At 36.7% G+C, this 13,788-nt stretch overlaps 1 protein-coding gene across 1 annotated transcript in view; it reads right to left on the bottom strand.

Moving 5' to 3' along the window:
• LOC108295889 (S phase cyclin A-associated protein in the endoplasmic reticulum-like) overlaps positions 1-13,788 on the bottom strand; it is a 243,213-nt gene that overhangs the window by 195,260 nt on the left and 34,165 nt on the right. The gene's annotated exons all lie outside the window — the stretch shown is intronic.

Here is a 13,788-nt window from a genome sequence, read left to right as displayed (position 1 = left end):
GTGCTGGCTCATGCCTGTAATCCCAGCACTTTGGGAGGTTGGAGAGAGAGGATCTCAAGAGGCCAGGAGTCCGAGGCCAATTTTCATTAGTTAGTAAACTGAAGTAATAAGACAAGTTAGCCCTTCATAGCTGTACTTCAGTTACCCATTTGTGTCCCTGATGTTACGATTAGTTATCACAATAATACATAAATGATATACAAAGCTGTTAAAAATATTAACAAAATGGTCTACTAATTAAAAAACACAACTTGTTGAAATACTGTCTTCTATATATACCTCCCATAATTCCAAAACAGGTTAGCTTAACTCTCATGAGGTATTAATGTCTTTAATAAATAAAGTGGCACACTGCTTTAAATAAATCTATTAAATTGGTTTGAAAAATCTATTAAATATGTTTAAAATCTATTAAATTTGTTTCTATGGCAATGGATGCAAAGAGAGCAGACAATTCTCTAAAGTCTTCCAACAAATGAACTCAGCAGTCTTACAGCACTGTGTCCCCAGACACCAGGGTACTTATTTATCACTGATCTTAAATATAAGGAAGTTAATGCATTATTCAGAAATGCATTATACATTTTACTGTTTGCGTTACAGAGAATTTAATTCAGAGAATAGTTTTTGCCAACAAGAATTTAGTGTAAACTACACATAAAAAATCATGTAATATGTTTCTGACAAGTGATTTATACAACAATTTTTGTTCATCAAAATAGCCCGTTAGTGCGTAACATTATTTGTCATTTATGTAAGGAATTCTATTCTGAAAACTTCAAAATGCATTATTACTAACTTTAGTTTTTTAAAAATTGTAAAAAATTATGAATAATAATAATTTAGGTCAAATTATGAGACAGAGAGCGAGTACCCCAGTATAATTTATTCCAATTTGAATCTGGTGGAGGGATGCCTCTTCAATCACTACACAATGACTGATTCACCAGTAGGAAGTCAGTTACAAGATTGCTGATTTCAGTTCTATCAATAAAGCAATGGTTCATCTTCAAGTAATAAGCTAATTTTTAAGTTTTACATTTTGAGGAAAAAGTAAAATGAAAATATTCAAATTCTAATTCTGAAGCTCATTTGCACATACAGCATGTAGCAAGATGTGAAAATAAGGACTGTACAGAAGGAGATGGTTGAAATACATACATGCATATGCAAAATGCAAACTTAAGGTTTTAATATTAAGACACGGTAGGAAATAAGTATTTCAACCATAGAGTGTAAATGTTAACACAGTATTGGGGGATGGGGACCTTAGGGGAGAGATGACTAGGAGGTGTAGAGTTTCTTTTTGGGTAATTAAGTGTTCTAAAATTGATTGTGGTCATGGTCGCACAGCTCTGCGACTATACTAAAAGCCACTAATTTAAATGGGTGAATTGTATGGCATAAAATTATATCTAAACAGAGCTGTTAAAAATATTAACAAAACGGTCTAATTAAAAATACAACTTGTTGAAATACTGGTTTCCTATATATTCCTCCCATAATTCCAGAATAGGTTAGCTTAACTCTCATGAAATATCGATGTCTTTAATAAAAGTGGCACACTGCTTTAAGTAATCACAATACATGAAATTCAAATTAGAAGATGATTTTATAAAAATATTTTTCACCTTCTAAAAGGGTTCACACTCAGTTAAACCAATTGGAGTTATAAAGTTTTAAATAACAGATGAGAAAAATATGTATGCATAAAATGACGAAGACTTGAAATCAGACAAAACTCCGTGATTCTAGGTTTCGATATAGACTGCCATGTTTTTCTTTCTCAAAGCAGTCAATACATTTCCAATACTGTGGCCACAAAAGTACAGAGCTACTGGTTCCCAGGTCTTTCACTGATTATCCTTTATGGAAATCTGATAGAACCAACTAATAATCAACAAAGAGATTCAGAATCTATTTGCTTCAGAAAATAGAGTAATAATATAAACAACCTTTAGGATCCAAATTTCAAAGGCAATTAAATTACTTCCAGGGAATCATTTATTCATTCAATAAACATATTTGGGCATCCACCCACTGCCAAATACCTAGGTGGGTCTGTGTTAGGAAGACAGTTAAACAATTAACCATAATTCCATAGTACATGTTGTAACAGAAGTACAATCAGAGGGCTCAGAGAGCAGAGAAGAGTAATTATGGTTTACTTTTCTTGAAGAATATATATACTTTATATATGAAAAATAACTATTGCAGCATGTTTCCATGTATGCTTGGAGAGGATGATATACTTTTCACTTCAATGTCCCAGTCAGTAAAAAAATGTGCATAAATCAACCACAAATCCCAAGTGTTGCGTATAACTTTGGTGACTTCATTTAACCTCTCCTAGCTTAGTTTTTTTCATGCACACCATCAATTCTTGACTTTCATAAGACTGAAATAACTGTCAGTACTGAAATAAGACTCTTATGTTAAACTATGGTTTAAAGTTTCTTCATGAACACACTTAGCTTTACACGAATCTTCCTTATCATGAAGGCCTGATTTCTCAAATACTTCAGCAGCAAATTTGTAAAAATTTCCATAGCTTTGCAAGACAACATGCAGCAGTAACATACTATAAAGTGCTTTCCCCTTAGAGTAAAAACAAAATAAAAACAAAAGTTCAGACATATGAACCAGCCGTGCATGCCATTTTTATGCTCTGTATAGATGGTACTAGTCTACCCTGTGGAGAATGGCAGCCACGGTAGAAGAGCTTGTGGAGACTAGTGTCTATATGATGAGACAAAAGTGATAATAAGTAGCTACAAGAGAAGGTAAAATCTGGTAGGTGTCTGAAGAAAAGTGCAAAGTGTTTCAGAGTTCGAAAAAGAGAAGATCATTATTTCTGGGAAAAGATATTCATTAAATTACTAAACATTTATGAATAATTCTAACAGAAACAAGATCAACATACATCTAAGTGAATATTTTTAAATATATTCACTTAATATTTACATCTTACTGCATATTTTTATGACATTAAGACATAGAAAATAAAGACAGTCCAAATTCTACTTAGAAAAGTTCATTCTGTACTTTAAGATAGCTGTTACAGCTTTGGGAGTTATAATTTTTTTTTTTTTTTTTAACCATTCATGTAAAGACTTACCAATACATAAGAGTGTATGCATAAAAAGAAACAAGGATTGCAACCTAATTTTGAAAGATATAGGGAATAAATATGGATGGTAGGTTTACATACAAGGAATATCTAACTGACCCAACCATTCAAATAATCCATCACATATCCCTTAAAATGTGAAAAATTAAACATAATGACTAACCATATTAAAACAGACTAAACTAATAAATGATTGTTAGGAATAATTTATTTTTTGGTAAAGCTGGATTTCCTATATGTATACTTAAAAAATATATAGGCATTCCTTTGTCTGGGTACCTGAAATCACCAACTTCAAAGACCAACGTATATAAATCCATGAAGATGGGAAGAAACCAATGCAAAAAGGATGAAATCACCAAAGACCAAACACCTCTCCTCCTCCAAGGGATTACAATTCTTCACCAGCAAGGGAACAAAACAGGATGGAGAATGAGTTAGACTAATTGAAAGAAGCAGGCTTCAGAAGGTTGGTAATAACAAACTTCTCTGAACTAAAGGAACATGTTCTAACCCAATGCAAAGAAACGAAAAACCCTGAAAAAAGGTTAGACAAAATGCTAACTAGAATAACAAGCTTAGAGAAGAACATAAATGACTTGATGGAGCTGAAAAATACAGCACGATAACTTCACTAAGCATACATGAACACTGTTCAGGATATTATCCGGTAGAACTTCCCCAACCTAGCAAGACAAGCCAACATTCAAATCCAGGAAATACAGAGAACACCACAAAGCTATTCCTCAAGAAGAGCAATCCAAAGGCACATAATTGTCAGATTCACCAGGGTTGAAATGAAGGAAAAAATGCTAAGGGCAGCCAGAGAGAAAGGTTGGGTTATCCACAAAGAGAAGCCCATCAGACTCAGAGAGGATCTCTCAGCAGAAATCCTACATGCCAGAAGAGAGTGGGGACCAATATTCAAAATACTTAAAGAAAAGAACTTTCAACCTAGAATTTCACATCCAGTGAAACTAAGCTTTATAAATGAAGGAGAAATAAAATCCTTTATAGACACGCAATTACTGAGAGATTTTGTCAACACCAGACCTGCTTTACAAGAGCTCATGAAACACTAAACATGGAAAGGAACAAACAGTACCAGCCACTGCAAAAAACATATCAAATGGTAAAGACCATTGACACAATGAAGAAACTGCATCAACTAACGGGCAAAACAACCAGCTAGTATCAAAATGGCAAGATCAAATTCACAGAAAACAATATTAACCCTAAATGAAAATGGGCTAAATGCCCCAATCAAAAGACACAGACTGGCAAATTGGATAAAAAGTCAAGACTCATCAGTGTGCTGGATTCAGGAGATCCATCTCTCGTGCAAAGACACATATAGACAGAAAATAAAGGGATGGAGGAAGATTTACCAAGCAATGGAAAGCAAAAAAAAAAAAAAAAAAAAAAAAANAAAAAAAAAAAAAAAGCAGGCGTTGCAATCCTAGTTTCTGATAAAACGGATTTCAAATCAACAAAGATCAAAGAGACAAAGAAGGGCATTACATAATGGTAAAAGCATCAATGCAACAAGAAGAGCTAACGAGCCTAAATATATATGCACCCAATACAGGAGCACCCAGATACATAAAGCAAGTTCTTAACGACCTACAAAGAGACTTAGACTCCCACACAATAATAGTGGGAGACTTTAATACTACATTTTCAATATTAGATCAATGAGACAGAAAATCCACAAGGAAATCCAGGGCTTGAACGCAAATCTGGACCAAGTGCACCTAACAGACATCTGCAAAACTCTCCACCCCAAATCCACAGAATATACATTCTTCCCAGTACCACATCACACCTACGCTAAAATTGACCACATAACTGGAAGTAAATCACTCCTCAGCAAATGCAAAAGAACAGAAATCATAAAAAAACAATCTCTTAGACCATAGTGCAATCAAATTAGAATTCAGGATTAAGAAACTCACTCAAAACTGCACAACTACATGGAAACTGAACAACCTGCTCCTAAATGATGACTGGATAATCAATGAAATGAAGGCAGAAATAAAGATGTTCTTTGAAACCAATGAGAACGAAGACACAATGTACAAGAATCTCTGGAACACATTTACAGCAATATCTAGAGGAAAATTTATAGCATCAAATGCCCACACGAGGGCAAGGAAAGATCTAAAATCGACACTCTATGGTCAAAATTGAAAGAGCTAGAGGAGCAAGATCAAACAAATTCAAAAGCTAGCAAAAGACACGAAATAACTAAGATCAGAGCAGAACTAAAAGAGATAGAGACACAAAATACCTTTCAAAAAATCAGTAAATTGAGGAGCTGGTTTTCTGAAAAGATCAACAAAATAAACTGCTAGCCAGACTAATTAAAAAAAGAGCGAAGAATCAAATAGATGCAATAAAAAATGATAAAGGGAATATCTCACTGATTCCACAGAAATACAAACTACCATCAGAGATGACTACAAACAACTCTATGTACATAAACCAGTAAATCTAGAAGATTTATAAATTCCTGGACACACTCTCCCAAGACTAAACCAGGAAGAAGTTGAAACCCTGAATAGACCAATAACAAGGTCTGAAGTTTAGGCGGCAATTAATACCCTACCAACCAAAAAATGTCCAGGTCCAGACGGGTTCACAGCTGAATTCTACCAGACATACCAGAAGGAGGTGGTACCGTTCCTTCTGAAAGTATTCCAAACAATATAAAAAGAGGGAATCCTCCATAATTCATTTTATGAGACCAATATCAATCTGATACCAAAACCTGGCAGAGACGCAACTAAAAAAGAAAATTTCAGGCCAATATCCATGATGAACACTGATGCAAAAATCTTCAATAAAATACTGGCAAACTCAATGCAATAGCACATCAGAAAGCTTATTCATCATAATCAAGTAGTCTTCATCCCAGGGGTAGAAGGCTGGTTCAACATACACAAATCTATAAATGTAATCCATCACATAAAAAGAACCAAAGACAAAAACCACATGATCATCTCAATCAAAATTCAACAGCCTTCATGCTAAAAAGTCTCAATAAACTAGGTACCGATGGAAAATATCTCAAAATAATAAAAGCTATTTATGACAAACCCAAAGTCAATATCATACTGAATGGGCAAAAAATGGTAGCATTCCCTTTGAAAACTGGCACTAGACAAGCGTGCTCTCTCTCACCACTCCTATTCAGTATAGTATTGGAAGTTCTAGCCAGAGCAATCAGGCAAGAAGAAGAAATAAAGTGTACTCAATTAAGAAAGGAGGGAGTCAAACTGTCTCTGTTTGCAGAAGACATGATTGTATATTTGGAAGATCCCATCGCCTCAGCCCAAAATTTCCGTAAGATGATAAGCAACTTCAGCAAAGTCTCAGGATACAAAATCTATGTGCAAAAATCACAAACATTCCTATACACCAATAACAGACAAACAGAGAGCCAAATCATGAGCGAACTCCAGTCACAATTGCCACAAAGAGAATAAAATACCTAGGAATACAACTAACAAAGGATGTGAAGGACCTCTTCAAGGAGAACTACAAACCACTGCTCAAGGAAATAAGAGAGGACACAAACAGATGGAATAACATTCCATGCTCATGGTTAGGAAGAATCAATATCATGAAAATGGCCATACTGCCCAAAGTAACTTATGGATTCAATGCTATCCCCATCAAGCTCTCACTCACCTTCTTCACAGAATGGAAAAACCCAGCTTTAACTTTATATGGAACCAAAAAAGAGCCTGCAGAGCCAAGAAAATCCTAAGCAAAACAAAACAAAACAAAAATAAATAAAGCTGGAGTCATTCACAATATCTGACTTCAAACTATACTAGAAGGCTACAGTAATCAAAACAGCATGGTACTGCTACCAAAACAGAGATACAGACCGACAGAACAGAACAGAGGCCTTGGAAGCAATGCCACACATCTACAGCCATCTGATCTTTGACAAACCAGACAAAAACAAGCAATGAGGAAAGTATTCCCTGTTTAATAAATGGTGTTGGGAAAACTGGCTAGCCATGTGCAGACAGCAGAACTTGGACCCCTTCCTTTCATGTTACACTAAAATTAACTCCATATGGATCAAAGATTTAAACATAAGACCTAAAACCATAAAAACCCTAGAAAAAAACCTAGGCAATGCCATTCAGGACACAAGCATAGGCAAGGACTTCATGACTAAAACACCAAAAGCAATGGCAACAAAAGCCAAAATAGACAAATGGGATCTAATTAAACTCCAGAGCTTCTGTACAGCAAAAGAAACAATCATGAGAGTGAATCGGCAACCATCAGAATGGGAAAAAATGTTTGCAATCTACCCAGCTGACAAAGGACTAATATCCAGAATCTACAAGGAACTACAGCAGATTTACAAGAAAAATACAAACAACCTTATCAAAAAAGTGGGCAAAGGATATGAACAGCAGTTTTCAAAAGGAGACATTTATGCAGCCAACAAACATATGAAAAAATGGTCACCATCATTGGTCATTAGAGAAATGCAAATCAAAACCACATTGAGATACCATCTCACGCCAGTTAGAATGGCGATCATTAAAAAATCTGGAGACAACAGATGCTGGAGAGGATGTGGAGAAATAGGAATGTGTTGGTGGGAGTGTAAATTAGTTCAACCACTGTGGAATACAGTGTGGGATTCCTCAAGGATCTAGAAATAGAAATTCCATTTGACCCAGCAATCCCATTACACCCAGTAATCCCATTATACCCATATACCCAGAGGATTATAAATTGTTCTGTTATAAAGACACAAGCACACATATGTTCACTGAGGCACAATTTTCAATAGCAAAGACCTGGAACCAACCCAAATGTCCATCAATGATAGACTGGATAAAGAAAATGTGGCACATGTACACCATGGAATACTATGCAGCCATAAAAAAAGATGTGTTCGTGTCCTTTGTAGGGACATCTGGAAACCATCATTCTCAACAAACTGACACAAGAACAGAAAACCAAACACTGCATGTTCTCACTCACAGGTGGGTGATGAATAACGAGAGCACATGGACACAGAGAGGGGAACATCCTACACTGGGATCTGTTGGGTTTGGGGAGGTAGGGGAGGGGGAGTGGGGGTGGGGAGGTTGGAGAGGGATAACATTGGAAGATATGCCTGAGGTAGGTGATGGGGTTGGGGCAGCAAACCACCATGGCAGGTATGTAACTATACAACAATCCTGCAAGATCTGCACATGTACTCCAGTACTTAAAGTATAATAAAAAAAAAATCCCCAAGACATATTTCTTATAATCAAACAACTTTAAAGTTGGGCTTGTGTGTACATATATAGATGTATACATTTATTTAATCCAAACCACAAAGAGATTAAAAGTAAGTTAAAAAATAGTTCTGTATTATATGAATTAAAAAATTATTTAATTAAATATAACAAAAATTTGGGCACAAGTTTGTGAATCTCAGAATAAAAACGTTGGTTATAAATCAGTTAACCTTCAAGAATAATGGCCCAGTACGGTGGCTCAGCCTTTAATCCCGGCACTTCGGGAGGCGAAGGTAGGCAGATTGTGAGCTCAGGAGTTTGAGACCAGTTTGGCCAACATAGTGAAACCCCATCTTTACTAAAAATACAAAAAATTAGCTGGGCATGGAGGCGGATGCTTGTAATTCCAGCTACTCAGGAGGCTGAGGCAGGAGAATTGTTTCAACCTGGAAGGCAGAGATTGCAGTGAGCCAAGATCGCAGCACTGCACTCCTGCCCCGGCAACAATGCAAGAGTCCATCTCAAAAAAAAAAAAAAAAAAGGCTAGGCACAGTGGCTCATGCCTGTAATCCCAGCATTTGGGAGGCTGAGGCAGGCACATCATGAGGCCAGGAGATCAAGACCATCCTGGCTAACACGGTGAAACCCCGTCTCTACTAAAAATACAAAAATTAGTCAGGTGTGGTGGTGGGCACCTGTAGTCCCAGCTACTTGAGAGGCTGAGGCAGGAGAATTGCTTGAACCCAGGAGGCAGGGGCTGCAATGAGCCGAGATTGCGCCACTGTACTCCAGCCTGGGTGACAGAGCGAGACTCCATCTCAAGAAAAAAAAGAAAAAGAAAAAAGAAAAAAAAAAAGAATACTGGTACTTCTTATGAATATATATTAGCAAAAGTTGAGGACATAAAGATTGTGAAGTAAAACCTGCTACAAGAATCTAGTAAAGCTGGAAGAGGAAATCAGAAAATCAAACCACTTGGGAAGAGATGCATGTTTTCTTTACTGGTCCGGAAAAACACGCCCTACAAAAAGTTATCTGAGACTGAAACCTGACTCCTGGTTGTGACATATGGGAATGTGTGAAGACAGTCCCAGCGCTCTCTCCTGAGGAACCTGGGGACAGTTACATCCGGATGCCTGCTCAAGCAACAGGCAGCAAGAGAAAATACCAACTTGCTTTAGTCGGTATGGCATAGTAATTAACTGGTGACAAGCTATCTGTTTTCAAATCATGGTTTACCACTTATACTTGCTGTGGGATTGCGGACGTGTGCCTCAGTTTCCTCATTTGTAAAATAAGGGTAAGAAGAGCAAAAGGAATGATGTGAGGATTAAATGTATAAATTTATGTTTAAGAAAAAAGGATGGTACCTGGCACACAGTGTTAATTATGATTATCAGCCTGCACCTATATAATGAAATTGCCCAGAGCTATTTTATTTCCCAGTATCTTCTGACTGTGAGTAAAGGTGGCCTTGAGCATCCCACAGAGAGCTGGTGGTCTATGGCCCAGTCTTTAGAAAAGTCAGTGAGTTGTATGGCTGGGTTGTGTCCACGCTCTTTCACTCAGCAGATTCCTTGCCCCTTTGGCATCGGGGCTTGGAAAGAAGCACGTATTATCAGAATCCTCCTCTAGCAATAATACATGTCTTTTCTGATAGAGATGATTAGAATATAAGGTCTCTCCTACTCCCCAGCAGCCATCCGTGCTTTCCTTGTCCTCATCTCAACTTTTTTTTAAATTTTAAAATGTTAGACTTTATATATTTTTCCCCTTCTTTTCACAGGTATTGATCATCTCAATGCTTACTGGCCCATAAGCTTTGGATTAACTTCTGCAAGAAAATCTGCTCATATGAAAAATGGGGTGAAAAGATCATTTGGAAATCATGATGTATTCTGCAAGCTTAAATATTACTATCATTAATATTATAGAGCTGGAGAAATGGTGCATCTATTCTGAGATTCCACCAACTTCTGATTCTGGAGAGGAAAAAAAAAACATTCAATTCTACTTGAATGATGTAATCTCTGCCTTGAAATCATACAGTGCTTCTCTTCCTTTGTCAAATAATAACTTAAAACTCCCCGTCTGCCGTGACTGTACACCTCTTTCAGCAGGAGCTTCCATAGTGTGGTTTCAGAAACTACCATATGACGACACACATTAAGTCAGCTTTCTAAACAGTTTTGCTGACAAATAAATTTTGCCACTGTCACCTATCTGTAACAGTCCAAGATTAGAGATATGGAAGAACCTACTGCTTCACAGATAATGAAACTGAGGTTGAACAGTTTTGTCATTCCTCAGGGCATACATGCAGGCACATCTGGGGCAAGAAGCTAAGGCTTATCATTTCTGTGGCAATGCTCTCCCTCATCATAGAGATGACATCTTAGAGATGACAAAGAAGAAATATATAACTAATATTCAAACTCTTTTAACATCATTTTTCCCGTCACTTACTTTCCTCTTTCCTTCTTTCTTTAAATAGAGACAGGGTCTTGCTACATTGTCCAGGCTGGTCTCAAACTCCTGAGCTCAAATGATCCTCCTACCTCAGCCTCCCAAAGTGCTGGGATTACAGGCATGAACCACCATACCCAGCCTACTTTCTTCTTTCTTTACCATTATTTTCTCTCTTTCAAGTCTGCAGGCTAATGCTGACTTTTCACTCATCAATTCTTCTATCACTTATTCATTTTTTTTTTTTTTTTTCAGGAAGGAATCTGAGGGCCTATACTTCTCACTGAACTCTCTTTGGCATTAAGGATTAAATTAATCATACATTTTCTGAAGAAAATCCATCTTAAATGTGGTCTTGAAAATTTCCTCTGCACAGATAAGCAGAGGAAATGAGGGACTATTACAGAAGTAACATCACAGGAGAATACAGAAATGATGATGGCACAGGCACAATGCAGAAGATGCTGCTTTGATTAACAAGTGACGATGCCCTTGGGAGGTGGGAAGTGCAAGAAGCAGCATGAGAGGGCCAGGAATGCTAGGGTTCTACAGCAGGAGAAAGATGTCCCCAATTAAATGACTCAACACTTACTCAGCCGTACTATATGCAGAACGCTCTGCTTCGCACTAGTGACACATGGTTAAATAAAACGGTACTTACCTTTTAGAAACTACAGTTTAGAAGGCAAAATAATCAAGAAAATAAGTAATTATATTATGTGGTGGAAATGATCAATTATGCAGCAATGATGTAGCTGGGCAAATGTTGAACAGTGAACTGGGAAAAGGCTGTCTACAGGTAGAGATTACTGAGATTACTTTTGAAGAGTAAGTAGGCGTTGGCTTTGGGGAGTAGGTATTTCAGAGGAGGAAATGGCATGTAGGCAGTCAGGAAGGGGTGCACTGTTAAAAATTAAATACGTCAGTATTTACATACACTCATGTGCCACCTCATGATGTTTCGGTCAACAATTGGCAGCATATACAACTGTGGTCCCATAAAATCATAATACTGTGTTTTTACTGCATCTTTTCTACGTTGAGATATGTTTAAATTCAGGAATACTTACTGTTGTGCTACAAATGCCTGCATTCAGTACAGTAACGTGTTGTGCAGGTGTGTACCCTAGGGGCAATAGGGTATAGCATACAGCCTACGTGTGTGGCAGGCTCTGCTATCTAGGTCTGTGTGAGTACACGCTATGATGTTTGCACAACGATGACACTGCCTAAGGACACACTTCTCAGAACGTCTCCCTATTGGTAAGCAATGCATGAGTGTACATATGTATGATGTAAGGACATATCTTAAGCAATATTAAAATTATTACACATTTCCTTCACCCTTGCTCAGTAAATAGCTGAGTAAATGCCTGAAATTGAGAAAAGTCTTTAAGTGGGTGACATAGTTGACATGACCGCTGTGCAAGTAAAGGGCTACTCCTCCTCAGTCTACCTGTCGGCACACTTTTCTGACGTAGTCAGAAGAGCTAGGAGAGAATATCTCCACAGAAAACACATTCTACAGGTGAGTTTCCACATTTCACTCCCAGAAGAGGATTATTAACCAAATTAGTAATATTACTACTTCCATTGTTGGGATGGTTTCTTCTTACTCTTCAGCCACTATGACTGTAACATATATATTTTAAAAGATTAATTCAGAGCAATATACAGCAACTAGTATAAAATTTCTATGCTATTCATCTTCTCATGATGCAACTGGTCACTATAGTGAGCAGGCCTGACAGTCTGCAGATTAAAATGTAAACAGTGGGCTTGACTCAGTTATGTTGAGGCCAGCCATTTCTGACAGTCTCTACAACGTGATAAACACCGTCTGCCTACAGTTCCCCTGTATTTGAAAGTTACGACAAACATTGTGCTGAAATGTAAACAACTGACATCATGACTGGTGAAGCAGTGGGCTGCAAATTTATCTAAAATCAAGAAAACAAAGATCTTGTTTGACACTAGATAAACCATTAGTGGTCACCAAGGGAGCAGCTTTGGGAGGTCATAAGTGCTGTCATCAGTCTTCAAAAAATATGCACCAAAGATACTGTCACAATTTAGTTGAGGCAAGAGTAAGTAATATGAGAGGCAAAACGACTAGAAGCCAGTAGAAAAAGCGTAACTTTTTCTCTCTAAAGGACAGTTTTAAATCAGAGCATAACTTAAAAATCTGTTAACTTTAGTTCCTGGTTTTTCAGTGATTTTAAGTGAAAAGGCATGGAATAAAACTGTAATTCTAACTTTCTATAAAATGTAATGAATCCCATTCTTTCATTTCCTCCACTCTATGAAACATAATTGTTATTACTCCTTTGTACAGCTTTTCTGAAAAGTTATACAAGTCCAATGGGATGAATAGTTCTCTTCAAGATATCTTTTAAATCAAGATGACACTGCAAATCAAAGTCTATCATAATTACAAATCATAAGGTTGAATTAAATCATATTTATAAATTATAAGGTTATAATATTGCTGATTGTTTATGTTAGTTTATAAATGTTTAAAATTCCTACATCTTTATTCCTGGACAAACTATACTCAGAACTTAATAACTTTTAACATGAAGAATAAATATATTTTTATTTCTAAACATATTTAAAAATGTTTAAAAACGGAATGGAGGTCATTGCAAGACATGGTAATAAAACTATTAGAAATCAGAGTCCAAAACAAATGTATAGCTTAATGTATAGAGAAACACGAGTCTTAACTTGGGCCACAAAAACATGCAGGAGTTAGACATACTCAATGGGTCTGTAGAAATGAATTTAACATTTATGATTACAGGTTGATAATTTTTCATGCCCATGACACATTATCATCCTCTGCTAAGAGTATAAGAAATTCTAATTTTAATCTTTACTGTAAATACCCTTGCAAATGTGAATCATCAGCACAGTTCATTCATATAT

The sequence above is a fragment of the Cebus imitator genome, unplaced genomic scaffold (genome assembly GCF_001604975.1).
Source record: "Cebus imitator isolate Cc_AM_T3 unplaced genomic scaffold, Cebus_imitator-1.0 Scaffold664, whole genome shotgun sequence".
NCBI lineage: Eukaryota > Metazoa > Chordata > Mammalia > Primates > Cebidae > Cebus > Cebus imitator.
The sequence above is the reverse complement of the archived record's forward strand: the minus strand, read 5'-3'. Positions and strand labels throughout refer to the sequence as shown.